This window comes from Pseudopipra pipra, chromosome 14 (assembly GCF_036250125.1).
Source record: "Pseudopipra pipra isolate bDixPip1 chromosome 14, bDixPip1.hap1, whole genome shotgun sequence".
NCBI classification, from domain to species: Eukaryota; Metazoa; Chordata; class Aves; order Passeriformes; family Pipridae; genus Pseudopipra; species Pseudopipra pipra.
In genome coordinates, this window is record NC_087562.1 from 385914 (window position 1) to 407008 (window position 21095).

Consider the following 21095-nt stretch of genomic DNA (forward strand, 5'->3'; position numbering starts at 1 on the left):
AGAAACACTCTGCATGTTTAGCACATCATGAGGAGAGAGGTTTGGAGCGAGACACGTATGGACAGAGAGGGAAGGCTGTAAATTATTGAATACTTCAAGAATTATGACTGTTACTAAATGACTGCCCAGTTAAACATGCTGTATCTTTTGTAAAGGGAGGTGATTTTGGAACAAAGCCACATTAAAACAGAATGCTGAAATCAGTTTAAAGAACTCAAGAACTCTCCTCTAATATTCACAAGTATCTATAAAGGTACATTCTTCACAATCGAGCTAAACATTTTGTCACAGCTTTCTGCTACTAATAAACAAACTAATTAGATAAATTGGATAGGCTTAAAAATGCTGCAATATAATAAAGATATCCATGAACACTCTTAGAGAGTGTTGGTACTTCAATGTGCTTCTGAGGAAAAAATCTCAGAATATATATATTTTTCCTATGATACTTTCAGACAGACCAGGTGGCAAAACAATTACAAAATTTTGACTTGCTAAAGTTGTCACTTTATTTTCTCTCTTACTCTTGATTTTTTGTAAAGCTTCCATTTAAAAATTATTTGTAATAAACAGAAAAAAAAATCTCCTTCAAATATCACTAAATTAGGTATGTCTCTACATAGCACAATAAGTCAAAACCAGCATTCCAAATTGAATGTGTGTTGTACATCTCTGTTACTGCTAAAGTACATATTACCTTTATTTTTGGAAATTATTTGCATCACCTTAAACATTGTTTTCTCTGAGAATTGCTGCTCCTTGTAAAACTGCAAAAAAAAAAAAAGAAATGGTCACGTTCTACTTTCTTAAGGTCATAATATAAATTGTCACTCCGGTTACTATAGAAACAGAGTGGATTTCATCATTTTAATGCATGCAGTGATAATTGTTCTTATTTCAGTGTGTGGCTAGGTAGTTAATGGTGCCAGCTGCAGTCAGCACAGACACAGACTATTGTCATCCAAGCACAAAGCTGCTGGCTCCTGTTCTGGCACTGGGAGCTCCCCTGACCATCAGCGCTTCCTAAGGGGACGGTCAGGCACAACCAAGAGCTGTTCACAGGCCTCTGCTCTGTGCCTGAAACAGAATTCCCTGCAGGAATGATGTTTTCACATGAAAAACAAATAAATATGGCACAGCACAGAGAGCTTCTTCAGATTATTCATTCAGTCAGAAAAGCTGTTTTCTACATAGTAGCTTCTAAAATTTGGGTTGCCCTGAGAAAAGTTTCAGCTGCCATCCTGTCTGTAGTGCAAGCTTTCCCTAGGACAGCCACGTGCCACAAGTTTACAGCACAGCTCTCTGTGCAACTGCATATTTTAACCCTATTATAAACACATCAACAGGTGCTAAGTAAATGTAAATACTGCAGCTATTACATGTCTGCTCAAATTTAGGCTCATTTAGAATATGCAAGTGAAAGCAATATGGGATGAGACTACCACTATTCAAATTCCAGTGTCATCCAATCTCAACCCAAAATTAGGTTGCATCAGTTTTAAAACTGATATAGTCTAAACCAAGCAGTTACTGGTCCCACAGAACACTTTGACAAGCAGAGATCCCTGGTGGTCTGGGGTGCCACCTTTCCTAACACACAGCCACACACACTGGCTTGCACCAGCAGTTTTCTTACACATATCATATCACAGCTGAGCTTTGTACCAATTTAGGAGGTGTACCAGGATTTTAGTTCCTCTGGATCTTTATTTCACAAAATCATAAAGTGGTTGAGGTTGGAAGGGGCCTCTGGAGGTCAACTTGTCCAACCCTCCTGCTCCAGCAGGATGAGCTAGAGCAGACCATGTCCTGATGCCTCTTGTGTTACCTGGCCAACAACCTCTGCTCTTTCTTAGTGTACAGTTAATAAGGAATAACCATCATGAGTGTCACTAAAAGTATTGTTATCACTTCTACTAAGATTTGGCTTGAAACATGGAAGGTTTATTCCCAATTAGTTATTCTCAATTCATGTTAATTTGGTTATAATTAATGGAAGTTATGGGAAATATTACTTTCTTGTAAGAGATGCAGCTGAAGTGAATTTTAAATATTAATGAGCTTATTCTTTATAAGGATAACTGCAATGCTTAATGTAGACAACTCAAGCAGACAGATGCTTTTCTTAGAATGAAGGTGTTTCAAATCAATAGGTTGACAGGTTAACTACAAAGCACTATTTGCTGTACTTAGCCTTCCTTGCACGACACCATAAAGTACCTAAATTGTACATGGGATCGGGCTTCCCTCTGACATATGTCTGTGCAATTTGGTTCTGAAAGTCTCTCAGAAACCAACACTGTATGAAAAGCAATTGGCTTTTCTTGTCAGTTTGCCCAATCTAAAACTGACAAAAATGTTGTAATGAATTAGAGCAGCATATCACCAAAAATAGACATTTATGCAAAGTACTATGAAAACTAAATTATGACTCAAATTATACCTGGAGATGCCTGTTTAGAGGTCCCATCTGTGAACACAGAAAATTCTAACAGACAAAATGTTGATGGTGCTATAATTTGTGAATGCCAATAATGACATTAGCTGTTGCTGGACACATAATACCACATAACTCCTGCACAGTTCTTTCATTAATCATTTCTCCTCAGATCCTAAGAATTGTATTGTATGGATTCTTAGTCTTGAAATTTTATGTAGTGTATCCCTGCATGTCTCTGACTACTGAGTATTTCCCAATTCCCCAGGGAATCCTCACTCTTACTCATACATATGTACATACATACCCTACTTATTTTGTATTTAGGTCACATCAGCTCTGCACACACAGCAGCACCAAGCAGGTCACCATATGTCCAAAAATTCCACATATATTTGTTATGTGTGTACATTCTGAAATGCATTTGATTCACTACAGTGAACGTATATGTTTGTTTGGAAATACAGGAAGCACAATTAGAATTGTATCAAAGTATCAGCAGCACAGTGAGCTCAGTGCTTTGGGGAAGTGTCAGATGTACTGCATGTGTGCTCCAGAGTGCACACACACACACAGCTTCCTAGTAAATCTCTGGCAAATGTGATAGCCTTGTATTTTCTGAAGGGTGGTTTTCTTTGGCAGCCAGCCAGGCTGGAAAGATTCTGCTGGAGCCCTATAAGCTATATTTGGTAATAACTCACTTCCCAGCAGGCATATGTAAATACATGTGAGAGGAAAAACAAGGTTCCTATTCTCACCCATTTGAAAAGAGCCCAGTGGAAAGAAAACCAAGAGTGTTCTCTGCAAAGGTGGCTCACTGCATAGGGTTGGAAATGGCTGTGGCTGATTCCTGCCCTTCAGGCCCTGGCACACTTGCCCACAGCTTGGCTCATTTGCTCAGGACAGGCACTGGGCTGCCACTGGGAGCAGGAACACAGTAGGATCAGAGAAGTAGGGTTGACTTCTTTTGTAACAAGTGTTTGCTTTGAGCAAGTACAGCTAAAATAAATAGACCATAATAGGAAGAGAGTAATTTAGGCATGTTTCAGTAGTCAACTTAACTCTCATAATACTTTGTTAAGGATAATGTTAAATACTTCACCTTCATTACAGCATATCACAATATACTGTTTCCTAACCTGAACTCCATCAGAATAGTGGCAAAAAGACATATGAGAACTAAGTAAGAACAAATTACATAGAGTGATATAAAGAACAGCAGCACAATTAAAATTTGGAGAGCAACAGTCCAGCAAAAGTGGCATTTTTTTTATATTCCAGGTATCAAGCAGTAATATCAACCTTGTGAGCAAAACTGAAGCATGTAAAAAACCTGTAACATTTCAAGAGAAGTCATCTATGCAATTACAGCATTTTTTATGATGAACAATACAATCCTACAAGGCTGAATGAACTCAAAGAGAAACCACTTGGAAAAAGTTCACTAGAAAATACTTCTATAGCTCATATTTGAGCTACTTACATGGGATTGCATCTCAGATTAATTTCAGGGAAAGTAGGGGAGAGAATCTGTGATAGGGTTAATTAAATATGCAATTTCAAAGACATTATTCTGAGATCTGGTTTTGGCTCCCTCCTGCTATATGGGACATGCCTGAAAGAAGGGGAGAAGTCTCTTACACTCTTCTACCTTTTGTGCTCATACCAGCACAGAGTGGTGATTTAAGGTCCTGACTGGGAAAGAAAAAAATAATTATTATTCAGTCAAACAACTGTTCACCAACTTTATGGTATTTACATATAGGTTAGTTAATGAATAATGAATAGTGACTACTTGAATTCTTTCTTGAGCCTTCTTGGGACACCAGAGGAGGTCTTCCCAGAACAGTGCAGACAGTATGGGGAAAGCTGCAGTTCTTTTTGAAACCCAGCACCACTGCCCTGTCACTGGCACCTTGAAAAAGAGCCTTGTTCTGTTTCTTTACAGCCTCCCTTCAGAGATTTATGCACACTGACGTGGTGCCCCCTGAGCCTTCTTTCTTCCTGGCAAACAGCCCCAGCTCTCTCTGCCCTTCCTGCCAGCACAGACAGGGCAGTGCCCTCACTCTCTCCATGGCTGGTGGCTGGACACTCTCCAGCAGCTCAGTCCCTCTCGTGGTGGGGGCAGTGCAGAACTGGACACTGGGCCCCCGGTGCTGCTTCCCCTGTGCTCATCCAGGCACTCAGTGATGGGGAATTCCTCAGGGATGGGGAATTCCTCAGTGATGGGGAATTCCTCAGCACACAGTTCAGTGGCAGACAATGAGCTCCCACCTCCTTCACTCATTTCTCTCCTGTAAGTACATTTCTAGAGCTCACAGTGCACTCAATAGGAATGTTTAGACATTAATATGGAACACTTCCAAGCCACACTCCCTGTACAGCTATTAGAGAGGGACTGAGACAGGATATTACTTATTAACAACATTTTAATGTAGGCTGCCTTGTTCAGCAAAGTAAATTTGGTCTGGGAAGAAACGTTCCCCTATCAGCTCTTAAAATGATTCAGGTAATATTCCACCTGATCAAAGACTGGCCAGTTTGCTCCTGACCACATCCTTCTCTCTTCTGGCCCTGAATGCAGTGAAACACAAGCCTGCAGGCACATGCCGGAGTAAAAATATTTTTGGATTTTTAATCCCCTGGCTGGATACAGCCTTATTAAATATAGATTACCTTTTATGACTAGAGATAAAACTAAATGAAAAAGGGAAAAATGTCACTGAATAAAAGAGAAGTGTGGCAATGAAGGTATATCACATCTTGTAGATAATACAGTATAGAGAAAGATAATGTATGTGTTTATCATATGAAGCAGAACAATGAAGATAGTGTTTCTGGTGCACATAATTAAATTTTAATAGTTTATAAATATATTCTTAGTCTAAATCCATGACTAAACCATCCTCAAATTTATGGAGCCTTGTTTTAAAAAGTCCTTTATACAAAATGAGGTTCAAGCAGTGTAATCTCAGGTTATATAGTCATGTCTATATACAGAGAAAATGTAATAATTTTCCATTAAAAAAATTTAAAACTCAGTGATATTTGTGCTAAATATGAAAAACATCAGTTCCTTTGGCCTTGTAAACCAAAACATTACTATTGTGTTGAAGGATTCAAAATGCAACTTTCTTTTATAAATAGTATGACAAGCTGGTCTTCCAACTAGGTTTTCACTGTACTGGTACAATCAACAAATTAGATATTCCCAATTTTAAGTATGTTTACTTGGCTTTGCATTGAGGTTTCAGGATTTTTATGGATAAAGTTGATGTTTTCTAGAAGCACAGTTGCCTTTCACATGGAACTACAGACCAAGCAAAGCAGCCAAACCTCGCTGTGTGTGATTCCAGATGCCATGAGTTAAGTGAGGTGGTTCTGCCCAGCTGCAGTGAGGAAGTGACTGCTGGGATGGACTACTGTGAAAATTGTTTGGCTACTCACTGACCAGTTCAGCAGCCAACAGAGAGAAACCCATGAACCCCTGTGTTACCCCAGAGGGGATATAGGATGGGCTGGGGAAAATGAAGGTGTTCCAGGGAATGGCTCATAACATTCCCCTTACCTTCAGTGGAAGCAGCAAGCTTTTCCTGGGAAAACGCTGCTTTGACTACTCCAGAACCCAAACTTACTAAGTTAATCTCCAAGCTTCCTTTAATTTGCAAACTTAAATTCTTTTTTTGATGTATCTTAATGGCATATAATTTAACCCAAGGGCAGAGAAAAAGAAAAAATAAATCAACTCCCCACCCTTTATGTACACTTTTCTTCTGTGGTGTACATAAATCAGTCATTTGTTACAGCAGAAAAAGGAACTAACCCTTTCCCTTCCAACAGAGCTGGAACAATGAGGTGCCTGACTAGGCAGACAGTGGGATGGTAAAAGTCCTGCATTTTTTTCTAAAAAGCATTCTTTGATTTTTTTTTTTCAAAATAATCTAATTTGGGGGGGGGGGGGAGTGTTGGGGGGTTTTTTTGTTTGTTTGTTTCCCAGAAATAGCTCTTTTCCCAAAATGGTATGGCAGACATCTGAAACACAGATCAACTGGGAGACTGGAAAAGTTCTTAGCTGACACAGCTCTGGCTGGAGTTTCCACAGATTAAACATCACCACTCAGCAGTGATTGCATTTAAGGGCTCTGCTCCAAAAATAATGCACAACTCCCGTTTGGCCTATTGCACAGAAGGGAAAAACATTTGAGTTCAACATCTTTCCACCAGTGAAAGAGAGTTATTTGGGTTGAAACTCCATATTAAAGTATAATGCTAATTTCTGTAAAGTAAGAATCATTAAATACCAGTGAAGCATCTCTGACTGAAGTGACTGGCAGTACAGTGTTTAAAACACTTTTAGCTCATACTTCTATTTCTGGATACTTCTTTTACCCTGTTTGAAATCTGGAAATTGTTCACAGCTGAAAGAGGACACTGAAGGCAGCCTTTAAATAATTGTCTGTGTAGATGAGAGATGGCTAAATCTTGGAGATCTAAGGAGTCAAGAAGAGCACAGTAAGTGCACAAAGCCAGTGTGATAACAGAGGGCCAGACTAGTCTATGTTTGATCAAGTGTTATAAATTCTTCTAAAAAAAACCTTTAAACTTGTGCAACCTTTCTGTACATTACAGTATGCAGAATTTAGAGCATAATCCTCCACCTCATGTACTGAGCTGCCTTTGCAGAATTCCTCTCTCACAATGTCTTCTATTAAGACTTCATATTAGCCAAAACAGCCCGTTCATAGAATTCTGCTCTTTCCATCACTCTTCCTAAGGAACAGGTGTCAGCTCAGCAAAATTACTTCTGCTTCCAACAGTCCCTGCCCAGCTCGTGATTCATTTTCCAACTCCTGTCGTTTTATTCCTTCTCCTTTTGTAAGATCATCCTCTACCAGTGGCTCTCTGGAGGCAGGTTCATTTGACAGCCTCACCAGTTATGGGACATAGCTGGGCTGGGGTTCCCCCGGTGGAAGGCAGCAGGGGTCAGAGCACAGGCACTGGTGGAAGGCAGCAGGGGTCAGAGCACAGGCACTGGTGGAAGGCAGCAGGGGTCAGAGCACAGGCACTGGTGGAAGGCAGCAGGGGTCAGAGCACAGACACTGGTGGAAGGCAGCAGGAGGCAGGACAGGCACTGGTGGAAGGCAGCAGGGGTCAGAGCACAGGCACTGGTGGAAGGCAGCAGGGGTCAGAGCACAGGCACTGGTGGAAGGCAGCAGGGGTCAGGGGACAGGCACTGGTGGAAGGCAGCAGGGGTCAGGGGACAGGCACTGGTGGAAGGCAGCAGGGGTCAGGGGACACGCACTGGCTCATTGCTGAGCCGAATTTGAGATTTGTGTTTACATTACTTGTTTCTCCATTTGAAACAAATGTTTATTTAAAGCTGATTGAGGTAAGAGCTGACACAATGTGCCATTTATATCATCAGTGCCTTTGCCACTTCATCTCAGCAGGTTTTACTTTGAAGAAGCAAAAATAGCTTCATCAGACACAGAAAGAAAATCTTAACGTTCTGGTTAATCAGCAGCAGTCTGTGAAGAAAACAGCAAAGTAATGAAATCTCCACTTTGGCATAATTGTCCTTCGGAAGTAGCGAGATTCCAGCATAAATTAATTCCGAGCATCCAGCTCAGTTTTCAGCTAGAATCAATCAATCCAGTGCTGAAGCTGAATCCACAGCTCTTCACAGCATACTCTTTAGGGTAGGATGCAGAAAGATAAAAAATAAAACTAAGGCACTAAACGATTTTTTTCCTACACAGGAGATTCGTTACTTGTACAATAGAAATACTGACCTAGGGAATTTTAATAACCATATGTTCTCAATGTTCCAAATACAAGTGATGGACACATTGGAAGGCATCTCTTGAACACAGTGGTCAGAACCTGAGCACCACTGTATTTCTGAGTGGACATATCTACTGTACCCATAACCAGACTGCAAACATGAAACAAAAAAACTCAAACCTGTGAAAAAAGCATCTTAACTAGATTACCACAACAATTTATGCTAACAATAAATTTAGTATTGTTTAATAAGATGGTCAGTTAGCACAGTAAAAAACCGAGTGTAGTTGTGTTGAACATGTATGTGTTTTGGAATCCAAATTGAAGGGTTAGGAGCAACTTCACGTACAAAGGTTGCACTCTAATACAAAATTAGACAGACATGCTTTTGTTGTTGTATTCCAAAACTTCATCACATTAAAATCTTAATAGCCTAGTCATCTGTTTTTGTAAGTACAATATTCTACAGCAAAGCTGCAGAACAGTGGAATGATTATTTTATTACTTGTTTCCCAGAATTCTAACTAAACCTGATCTAGAATTTGAGCAATTTTAGTGGGTCTATCCTGACACCGCCACTCCCACAATCTCCTGGGTTTTAGGTCACATGCAATTTTTGCACGAATTTCATAAAAAACTCAAAGATAAATTTTGAAGAGGAGTCCACATCAGCCATGCTTCTCAGTCTGAATTTATCATTCCAAAAACTTTATAGAAGTATAATGAAAAGAAAGCAGCTAAAGTGCTATTTAAGATATACCATAAAACTTCAGGCCTTCGCTACCTGGGGTTGACAGCGAGGTAAAAGAGGCAGGAAAAATTTTACCCAAAATAATACCTTGTACTCTCTCAAGTACCCACAGAAAATGAGGATCAGGTGAATAGAAAGTAAGAGGAAGATGTAAAAATGACATCCTAGGTTAGAAGTGGGCTGTTATGAGTGAGCCGAATGTAGCTGTAAAATCATTCCACCTTAGCTAATCAGAATTTACAACTTGCTCCAATTTAGGTCTCTGAAGTGCCTGGAAACATCTTTTTGTAATTTTATTTCATCACTGCACACATCTATCTTAAATAAAATGTGTCCTTAAATGCGTGGATATAACATATGCTGCTCATTTCATTCCTTTGGGTGCTCAACCAGTCTTCCAGAGAGAGCTCAGAGAAATTTAAAAGGCATTAAAAAGATAGGAGAAATTCTAGACCAATTAGAGCTGATAAAGCACAAAATTTCTGTAGGAAAATAACCTTCTTGTGACCAGTATTAGCTAGAAAATGTCTCCATTATTCTGCTGTACTTCAAGGTAACTGTCTAAACCTGTAACATCCCTAAAAGTTTTTAGCAGATGAACATCTGGAATTCTGAGAAACTTTTCTGAAGCGGAAAAAAGCAATTTTTTTTTCTAGTAAGAAATCCATCACTAATTCAAACTTTGACTTGTGTAATCCCTAGAACCTGCAGCATTTTTGGCAAATGTGATTTTTATCTGAAGAGGTTTTTCTCTGTGCTTTGATTTCAAACTACAGTTGAATGGTTTCTGCAAAGGCCCCGTGATAGGGGAGTTATCAGTTCCTGTGGCAAGGAACAGTTCATCCTGAGGTCAGTAATAATTCCAAAATAATTTCAATATATAACACCAAGTACTAAAAAAGCACCCTGACAAAGGGGCATAAACTGTTCTTTTCTTGACAGAACCATGTTTGCAGCTAGAGGAGAAAGGAATTGAAGCCAGAAAGGTTTAAGCTTTCTAAAAATTTCTAAAAGTTCTAGATCTACAAATATTAGAAAATGCTTTTCTTAATATAAGCTGCCATTTCATATTAGAAAATGATACAATTTCACATTCTAATCAATTAGTGAACTTCCCACTGCAGAGTAATCCCTGCATCTCCAACTCATCTCACCACTTACCAAACTACTGAGCTAATCCTCATTTGCTTCACAACAGTAAAACAAAGCCCTTTGTGAAACTGTGTGTGCAATACCTGTAGAATTGGCAACCTTACTGCAGGCTCTTGTGTACTCAGTGAATTTTGTTAACTTGCAGTGGTAGGCAAATAATTTAAATTTCTTCTATACTGTAAAAAAAGAACATGCACAATCTTGTGCTATGACCCATGCTCTTGAATACTTTATTCAGAGTTAGAGATGATTTAAGTGCTTTAAGAGATCTTAGCACCTATTTCAGCAAATGATGTTTGCTATTACAAGAACTCCTTCATTTGCTTTTTCTTCAGTACCTGCAGGAAGAACGTGTCCATCCCCCTGCTGTTGGCCAAGGTGTGCCACAGAGTCAAGAAGAACCACAGAGCACTTCACTTGGGTGTGCATCACCCAGAGAGAGCCAAAATGTGCACATACCCAAGGCTAGATGAGCTGTACCTTTACTGTAGGAAAAAGAAACTCCAAAGGACTGCTTCCTGAGCTTCCAGTTACTGACACAAACCTGGACACCGACCACAGGAAACTAAAGGTGCCCTCCCAGGGAACTCTGAAGCATCACATTCCAACCAACCTTTCTGTGGTACTTTGGGAAGACAGACAGAAGGCAGGCATTTCAACGTTATAAAAATACAGAAATAAATACCCACACAAATAAATAGATTTCTACAGTGAGATTTGCCCACTTGGTCCTGCTGACACCACCTTCATTATCATCTGCTGGTGAAGCAGCCTCAGCAGGGGAAAACTTGAGTTTTGATAATGGATCTTTCAGTTGTTACAAAAGCAAACATAGGACCCAAACCACACCACATTGGTGTCTTCACACGACTTTCTAACACCTTCAACTGAAAAGGAAATAATTAATTCACCTGGGACCAAACCTGAAATTACCACATCAAAGGAACGGATCTGAGAGTTAACAGTACATAAAGAGTTGTGTTTTCTGCAAAGATAACTGGAATGAATATCAATAAATAAGCATCTTCTTGAGACTTAATTCTGAGAAATAAACCAATTGGAAGCTCACCAATAAATGAAAGGTGCAACACAGGGCACATAAGTCTAAGTATGATGGGTTTGCAGTATTGGAACAAGAGTCATATTTGAAAGGTTTCTTCTGCTTGTCTCAATATTGACGGTCTCCTGCTCCGTTTCTAAACCACACAAACCTAGGAGCTGCCCAACTGTGAGCTGAAAGCTCAGTGCTATAAAACAGTGTGGTCTCCTCATTTCTCATCGTTCACTGAAGGGTGATGCTGCTTCTTCACTCTTGCTTCAGAAGCTGAATGCTCTCTGTTCATTTGTTATGATTTCCCAGGAGATCCAGGGAGACATAAATTACACCAGCATGACACAGCTCTCAGCATGTGCTTTGTACCCACAGCATCTCAGATTTGGGGTTTGTTTTTTAATGCTTGGTAGTGACCCACATCAATGCAGTTTGAAGAAAACATTATTATATAAAAGTCACCGCAGAGTCCAAATTAAAGATCTCATAATTGATCTGAATGACAGGTCTAGTTATAGCAGAAGGCCTGAATTGCAAGGCTTGCTTCTCCTTAAAACTAGTGGTGAACTCCTCTGTGGTCTCAGTTTCACTCTTTATTGTTTAAATTAGAAGATCAAAATACAGTAGTTAGCAAAGATGTTTTGGACCACATCTCTGAAATTACTCCTCTAACTTGATAAATTTGTGCTTTAAAAAAATCACAGTGATTCTAGGTTTTACTATGAGAAGTGCTAAGTGTTATTATACAGACAGACAGAAAATTCGGAAATAGAAAAATAAAGCTTAAGCAACAGCAAGAAACTAAGGATTTAAAACACAGTCTAGGTAGCTGCTGGCTGCACAGATGCCACAAACCAAAAAGAACAACTGGCTTAAACCAGTACTTTGTGGTCACAGGCCTTTAATTTCCCTGGTTTGGGAAAGCTTTTACAATCATTTCTATGTGACAAAACTCAACATAACTGCAAAGATGGTGACAATTATCATGAGCACAGGAAAAGCAGAGCAGTAAAACTACTCTTGCATACTGAAGTCAAATTATACAAAGTAATGTAGAAATGTCTTCCTCAACAGCAGTTAGCCACAGGTCAGTTTGTTTCAAGCTAGATTTTGGTGCCTTGAGAGCAAATCAGCCTCTGCAGTTGCTACTCAGACTTTATCCAATTTCACCGAAAAAGGGATTTTACAAGTGAGAATTACTCAGTGTCATAACATGAGCAGAACTTCAACCCTTCTACTTTAATCCGTACTGGACCACATATCGCAGGAAGAAAGATGCCAGTGTATCACACTGCTACCAGAACAGCCAGAAAGATCCTGGGAAACTGTAGCAGCCAGTCCTGTGATGCTGCCACAGCAAACAAGAACATAAACTTCCTTCTGAAATACTTGCCATCATGAAAAGATCTAAAGAAATCTATTGCACTGGAACAGACCTGCCAAGCAAGCAAGTGGAGCTTTACCAAGGTTATCCATGACATGATTAATTTCTAACCTCTTCTGGGATTTAAAGAGTGTTATATCTACATAAACCAATGCAGTATCACCCCCAAACATGTCCCCTACTGCAGTTATTTCAGCTGTGGGATGTGCCAGCTGCAGGACAGTGCCACACTGATGCAGCTCCCCAGCTGTTGGTGCCCAGCCAGTCGGACAGACCTGGCACTGGCACTCAAGGGAAGTCCCCTCTTACGCTGAGTCAAACAGAACATAAACACACAATCCTAAAATGACATAAAAATGTACCCTCCAAGTGAGCTAGATATGTGCTCCTCTATTCTTTCTCTTTATTTATTTCACCCCCTTCCCTTCCACCAGCACAGGCACGTACAGTTAACAAATTTGGGAGTGGAAAACTACATCTTCACCAAAGAAGACAAATTTTCTGAAAAGCACAATCCAGCACTGCCTGTGCATCCATGTCGGACCAGCAGCAGGCTGCAAACTTGTGATCTCAGATGGCTTCAGCCTCCTAGGAAGTATAGCCTGAGTTCTTACTGGTTTGTGTATTTTATAGTCCACTCGCACTTCAGTAAAACTAAAGCCCATTTCTATGTAATGCTCTCCATGCTTTTAAAATGCATTAGTGAATTCCACGGATTCTCTGGTAGGAGATCAGTGATCCCACCAGAGGGGGGAAAAAAGAAATCTTTTAAAAGGTCATGTTTACCACATGTGAAAGTATGTGTTCCTGATTCCCTAGGTGGGCAGATTTGGCAAAGTGCTACTATGAAACCTAATAAGGCTTCTTTGGCTACTGAATGCTTAGAAACAGTCTACAAAACTCCTTTAACATTAACCTCAAGAAAACTGTTCCTGCAGTTCATTCAGTCAGAATTCTTGCTAGTACAGCTGCTTGTCTACACATCCTTACAGGCCAAGGAATCTCACACTACTGAGTCATCACAAAACCTCTTCTGGAAATTACCCTGGCTGACAAAAACAAACAAAAGCCAAAACTCGATTCTATACTGTTTAATGTCCTCTCAAAAAGAGCCAGCACATAAAGATTAAAAAGGTTCATGTGAATGATGAAAGTAAGAATTTAATTTCTGCCTTATTTCCAGCCTCTTGTCAAACAAAGCTTTCTTCTGTTTATCAGGGAAGGTTTCGTCCTGAGGTCTGTACTTTGCCAGTATACTTAATCCTCATGTCAGATACTATGTGGAATATACATTTGCCTTCCATGCATAAATTAATCAAGCTAAAGTACTGCAACAGTTTTCCATTCAGTTGTCAGATCCAGTTGGCAAAACTGAAGAAATTAAGATATTCTTGTTCCGTGTTTCTTTCTACTTTCCATAATACAATCACAGAGATCAGAGTAAGGCCAAGTGATGCAAAGAAAGTGATTTTAATCTCGTCCAAACCCATATCAGCTATGTCTAATACATTTGCATATAGATTTCAGAACTGAAAAAAGAAATTGGATAATGCATAGTGGATTTCCAAAGATAACTGGACTTGTTCCCTTTCCTTGTGCTATTTTGATCTATTCAGGCTCTCTGATGTTTTAGTAAATTTTATTTTACATTTTTTAGTACTTAAATACTGTTCAATTGAAATTTTATACACAGAGGATTAACTTATCTACTTGAGCAAAGACTTCAAAATTAGGGCTTTCTGATGATATTTTTACTGTACTGAGCAGAAGGTAGAAACACAAGAATTGTTATATTAGCCTGATTATGCCTATGATTAGCTCAGTCTTGTCTCCAGTGCTGGCCAATATCAGACACTGATTTCAAAAGAGCAGGAATTCTGAATCCACTTTGCAGACAAACCAGGGTAATGTTGGCAGGCTCCAGGTCCTCATTTGCTGTACAGGTGAAAGATGTACAATTCTTAAAACCCCACAACATTAATGTAATACAAAGCATACAAAAAGGCAAAATTTGGGTCTGTAGTTAAAAAACATCTCCTCTGTTAGTTTAGAAGTGGCTGTCTTCCAGAAGGCTTTAAAGGCTGTTTCTCAACTATTTAGCAATTCTGCTTCTCTATACTGGGAGCGATATTTTACAGACCAGAGGATGGACTGGGACCCTGAAGAGAGGAGGTAAAAGGCTGTTCTCCATATTTGTGAGAGGAGAACACTGTGGCAGAAGGAACAGGCCCTGCAGAACCCAGAAAATCACGGCTGAAAACAACTGGGGAAGGTTTTGGACAAAACTGTTCACAGGAAGCACGTCTTAGAAAAGGCAGGCCTTTCTAAACTGAAAAGTGAGGATGGGAGACCAAATCTGAATTCTGTGCATGTTTTTGAGCTTCCTTAGGCCATAACCATGATAAAACAAAAGCAACAAGTCCTCAGATCCATCTCATGTGAAAGATATCTATGTTATTGTCTCAGTGAAGCCAACACCAGGAGTTTAAATAGTGAACTTCTGTTTCAAAGCTGCTTTAAGTGCTTATTGCAGCTGCAAAGACCTCAGGCCTCAGACCCCAGATCTCTGTTTACATGATGCTTGTGGGCTCTTCCCAGCTCCTGCATAGGAATTGCCCAAACATATGACTCCATTTTAAGACAGCAGAGCAACTCAATTTATTTCATTTTTCTACTTTTAGTTATAGTAAGAGCAATAACTTCCATGCTACACTGTAGCAACTGTATTTGGCTATCCTTACCATGTTCTGTAGCAGTCTTTCAGCTTGATAAATCAGACAGACGAGCACAGACTTGGAGAGATGGATTGTTTTGTTATATCAAGTGAATTCAGAGTGCATGTGAGCAAAAGGAGGGTAAAGGAAAACATGACAAGGTGAATATTTAAAAATTTTGTTCTACATAATAATGTAACCATGTACATATTTGAAATTAGGTGTTTCTTGAGGATTCTTGTAGCAGTCAGGAAGATCCCTGCTGCAGGTCATGCATAACAGCACAGGAAAAGTACACAAAACCAGGCAAAGCCTGTTCCAGTGAAAGGAGATGGGAACATTTTGCACAGAGATTACATTTTATTTGATTAAAACTTTAGCAATGCTCATGGTAATAAACTATTTAATTAATTTACTGGAAGATTAGCTTCAATGTTATGCCTTTTAATAGAAACTTAACCTGCAAGCCAGAATTTCTGAAATGAGCAAGACAACTAGCATGCTTCAAATCCCAAATTAACCCTTATTTAACGAAGCATACACCTAAGTCTAAAACAGTGGCATAAAAATCTAGCAAAGCTAGGAACACTGTGTTAGTGTAAAAAGAGGAGTTACTGTCAAAAGCAAGGCTGGCAGAGTAATGTTTTTCCTGTTAGTCAGTGTTCTGACCTGAAAAACAAAGCCATTGTAGATCACGGTGAAATCAAGGCTTTACAGGTGTCCATGGAGGTACAAAGGAGAGGGAACCTTGTCCCACGCAAGGTATTCACTGCTGAATTCAGATCTAAACCCTTGCTTTAGTTCATTCAAACCTAGCTCCTGACATCCAAGCTCCTGGCCATGCAGACAGTGTTTGCCTTGGTACTTCCTTGTTGATGGCATTTCAGACACTACAGAGAAACGAGGCCACAAATAAGGCCCTGAAAGCAAATCATTTGGAGATCAGAGGTCAAACCAAAACTCAAGTTCAGGAAAGATTATATTTCTTAGTGTGCTGTTGATAGTGGCTCTTACCAATGTTTGGCTCACAGGTAGTAATCTTCAAGAAATAACGAGAATTTGTTGTGTCCTATCGCAGCTTTTGAAAACTATGAAAAAATACTGTGGTCAAGATACAGTAAAAAGGAATGAAAAGAAGGATATGTGGCAGAAAGCCCCCTTCATTTGAAGAAGCTGTGTGTCCCCTTCACGTTCTTTTTGTTAATAAACACAAATAAAAGGACTTGACAACTGTGCAAGGTTGCTTTCCAGTAAGCAGAGAGCATATTTTTAAATTTTCTGTCTGGAAAAATGTACACACTATCAAGTCTTTGTCCTTGCTAGGTCATTCTTAAATACCTTCCATACCCAGTTATTTTAAAATAGAGTCAAAGAAAAAATACCCAACAGCAAACTTTAATGCTGTTCACTGTCTGTGACTAAGAAGTGTTTCCAGAGGACAAGTATTTTTCAACACTTTTTCTTTTAGTCTCCTGACTGCAAATTTACTTTCTCTTGGTCCTGTGATATCTATTTCAGCAGATGATGCCTAATGACAACATTCTGGTGTTTTAATAACAACACAAAGAAGAGCTATCTTATTTCATGACCTATGATTAGTTCTGTACCTCTTCTATATTACAGAGTTAGATTAAATGGTAGGTAAATATATGTCTTGGTAAGTTTTCATATCAAGTGACACTGGATGGTGCATAAACAAATCCAACAAATGTTAACCGACTAAGCAAACAGTTCTCCAGTGCCACAGCATGCAGCTAGTGGTAATGGCAATTATTATAATGAATATTAAAAGAAAATCCATTTTATCAGATTGAGAAAATAAGGAAATGGTTTACATGCTATGTTGTTTCCCAATTAACTCAGGAGAGCCACTGTCCTATGGTGCCTTACCTCAGAAGAGCACCTCCCATAGCAGAAGGAAGACAGAAACAGATACAAAGAACTTTTTGTTCTGTTTTGTTAGATGAGGAAATAAATATAGAAATCAGAATTGACCCTGTGTTTAGCTAGTTTAGCTTTGAAATGAAAGCCAGCTAATTCTCAGTTATGATTCCCATAATTACAAACTGCATTTGCCCATCTCTGCCATGAGACTGCACAGCCCCTGACTGCAGGAGCTGCCCAGCAAACTGCTGAGCACCTTCTGCTCCAAACGCCGCCTGGAACTCCTGAACCAGAACAGAACACGATGGCTTGGATTTGCTGGACTTTGCTGGGGTGCAGAGGAGACTGAAAGGTGCTGTGTCAGTAAGAGCTGATGTGACTGACTCCAGTCTGAGCATTTACCTTTTGTTAGAGTCCGGAGGGCCCAGACTCTTCTCTTCCTGGGTCAGTACTGAGCACAAATGTGATCTTCTAGAGCAAAGACCTGAGTGGGGCTGCTGGTTGTGCCTGGGGTCTGCCTGAAGGATGGCAAGGTTTTGTGCTGCCTCCTCTGCTCTGAACCTATGCCTTGTTCAGCCCTGAGGAAGGGAGCTGGAAAAAACGAACTGGTGACATATGGAAAATGAGGCTTTTAAGATGCAAAGCACAAAGCATTAACAAACCCAAAACTGCCAGCTGGTAAATAAGCTTAATGAAGAAATCATACATATCTTGACAAAAATCTTCTGCACACAATATACAAAAATAAATAATGAAAATCCCCAAAGTTGGTCCACCTCTTTTGGCTAATTTTGAACCTGCTCTCAGTAAGGAGAAACCTTTACAGTAAACTCTATAGTAAAAGCTTTGAAATTTTGTGACATAAACTAATGCTTTTTTCAGTTCTCATTCCATATCTTTTACAAAAATTGGGATAAATTACCTTCCTACTGCATTCAACAAATGCACATAAGCATTATCAAGAGAGTATATTTTATTTATTTCTGCATAAGCTTCAGAATTCCCTTGGTTACTTGGGCACTCTAAGCATTTGAGAAGGAAAGATATTTCACTCATCTGCCAAAATGGTGGCAGAACCTTTGACACCAATGATCCAGGGGGATGCACAACATAAATTAGGCAGGCCTGGTCCAATAAATTGACAAATTGCTTTTACAAAACTGCTCAGCCCCAAAGGGTCTATAGAAATTAGCAAAAGAGTTCTTGGCACCTCATCGATGTGAGGAAATCCAACACTGTGGATGTCCCTCCCCATGGCAGGGGAGTTGCACTAGATGACCCTTAAATGTCCCTTTCAACCCAAACTATTCTATGGTTCTGTAAGTAAACAATTCTAGAATTGCAGAATTATATAATAAAAGTGTCCAAGTTTTAAATATACAAGGTGAGTACTGGAAAGCTTGTTTTTAGCAGGAAATACTCCAGTGGCAATGGTAATTAAATAGCTTACAATTTCTGGCACTTCTACTATCATATTCCCTTGAATGCTTAACTTGTTACTTTTCAAGAGCATATGCCTTTAGGGAAGCCATTAGTGAGAGACTGGGCAAAAATTTCACTGGACTAAATTGTGCCCCCTCCCAGCCTGTGAAACTGCCCTCCCCCAGCCCCCAGTCCAATTCTTCAGTCAGAATTCAGTACAGATACAATTTGAAAAAAAGAAAAATCAGTTGAGAAAGGGAAATGAAGAGTTATTTAAATGGCTTTGAACAAAACCACATTTCTGTTCATTCTCAATTTCACAATTAAATGGCTTGTGGCAAATGCTCAGCATAGATACAAGCTCATAATCCTTTTAATAACAATTTGCCTGCTGTTCAAATCCATTTTATTTTTTACTTAACTGAAGATATTTTGGAAAGTATCATAAAATCAAAAGAAACCAATTACATTGTTTTTTTGATGCAATCCATTTTTTTATCACAGAGTGTGAAACTGCTAAAATACTAAATTGGAAATTCAAGGGTGATGTCACAGAAAAAGAACTCTGAAAAACAAATTGGGGTGTTCAATGTCACCTTCATATTCTCTTAGTATTGGAGAACAGAAGTGTTTAGCACAGAAATCCAGTCTGCAGCAAGTTTTCAGTCTCCAGAGAGCATCTAACCTGAACAATACTCCGAGGCTGAGATGATCTCCCACCTGCTGTACAGCTCGAGGTAGTTTTGAGCCTACCACAGTAACAGTTTCAAAAGAGACACTCAAATGCTTGCAGGAGATAAAAGCAAGGAACTTGGTAGCTTAGCACTTGAAAAACAAATCTCTGATAGTACAAACCAAGAATGTTTCACTGGAAGAGAAAACTATGTCATATCAGAAAAAATGTTAACCTCAAATTCCGAGCCAGCAGTCACTGACATTTCTACCAAATTCATGTAGAATTGGGACATTTTAAGCATTTTACCTCTACAATATTACCTAAAGTAAAACAGCAGGCCAGAATTTAGAAAATCATAGAAAAAATTTTAATTAAATCATGTCTTGTCACTAAATTCTTGAAAGAGAGCAACCTTTCATGAAGGTTTTTAATGGAGATTTTGCTGAACCACTTAAAAAAATCATCTCGGAATGAACACTCACTATTTCTGTGGCAATCCATCAGTTACAGGATTCCCCAGAAAAGAATTTTGAACATCTCACAGACTGAAGTTGATAATGTTCCAAAACAAGGGGCTTTTTACTGATGGCTGGCACTGAGGTGTGTTCTTTGATACCTATGTTTATGCCTATAAAACTAAACTTTTCGGAAATATCGAAAGTAACAATCTAACAAACGTATCATGTTCAAAGAATTCAGAACAATTTCTCAGCAGGTTTAAAAAGCCACAGATCTCCTACATTACATTAAAATATCTGACCTGTTAATACACTTCATTCCCTCATTAAAAAAAAACCAAACTCATTTTTGTTTTATACCTCAACGATCCACTTTCTCTATAGTCTTACATTTCCAAGTTATGAGTGACAGATCTGTAGGCACATTTGAGTTCCCCAACCACCGTGCTATCCAGAAAAATCAATATTAATCATGATTTGGAGAGCTTTCAAGTCAGACTTAAGGACAAATTCTTAGATATGCTGTCAAATTTTTGCTTTAATGTTATTTTCTCAAGCTTTAAACAGAAGCTGTGCATACACCTTCTCTCTACAAGGGAAATTCAGACATTAAAAACTGAAGGAAAATAATCAACAAAATGTGAGCCCTAAGGGGAAGGCAGACAATATCTTGAAATGTCTTGGCAATACTATGCAAGGGGAAAGAACTGCCAAAACTCAAGTTAGGAGACTGTACCTACTACTCAGTAATAATTTCAATTCTGATTTAATGGCAAGCCCAAAAATCAAGAAGGGACTAGTATTTAAAAAAAATTAACATAAACTAGTAAGCACTCAAAGTACAAAGAACTAACCAGAAAAATCCTTAAATTTAGTAACTGTGCTGTCAGAGCATTTCATGTACTCAGCACGTGCTGATCCTGGTTTGGTTTGGTTTCTTAAAATAAAGGGGAGTGGTCCCTTCACTAGGGACCTTTCTATGTTCCATAAATCAAATAAGGAATCTCTGCATTCCCAAGGATGGGCAGTGAACAGGAAGGAATACAGATGAGTGTACTGCTCTGAAGAGGAGGATCAAAAACCAGGGACATTTTGAGTGCCCAGAGAAACAAGTCTGTAGTATCTATTACAGGTCACTAACCTTGTTCACAGAACAAGGGCATGAGATGCCCGGATGTTTCTGTTTATTGGGACAAGACCAAAAGCAATCTTTGTCTCCTGTTGCTCACTTGGAAGCTGCAATTATTCTGGCCAGTAGAACTTGAAAAAGGATACCCATTCTTTCAGAAATCTGAAGCACAGTTTACTAGTCTGGATAATTACACTGCTTAAAAATTGCAGATCCAACCATAATTATTCAATTTGCTGAGCAACAAAAAGAT

The 21095-nt window shown here is 39.2% G+C and overlaps 1 long non-coding RNA gene across 5 annotated transcripts in view; it reads right to left on the reverse strand.

Annotated features, from left to right (window-relative positions):
- Positions 1–21095, reverse strand: part of LOC135421833 (uncharacterized) — a 78661-nt gene that overhangs the window by 39576 nt on the left and 17990 nt on the right. For all 5 annotated transcript variants that reach the window (XR_010434224.1, XR_010434225.1, XR_010434223.1 and 2 more), the window contains one exon: positions 698–767. This is a non-coding gene — a long non-coding RNA (uncharacterized LOC135421833). The remainder of the gene's footprint in view (positions 1–697; positions 768–21095) is intronic.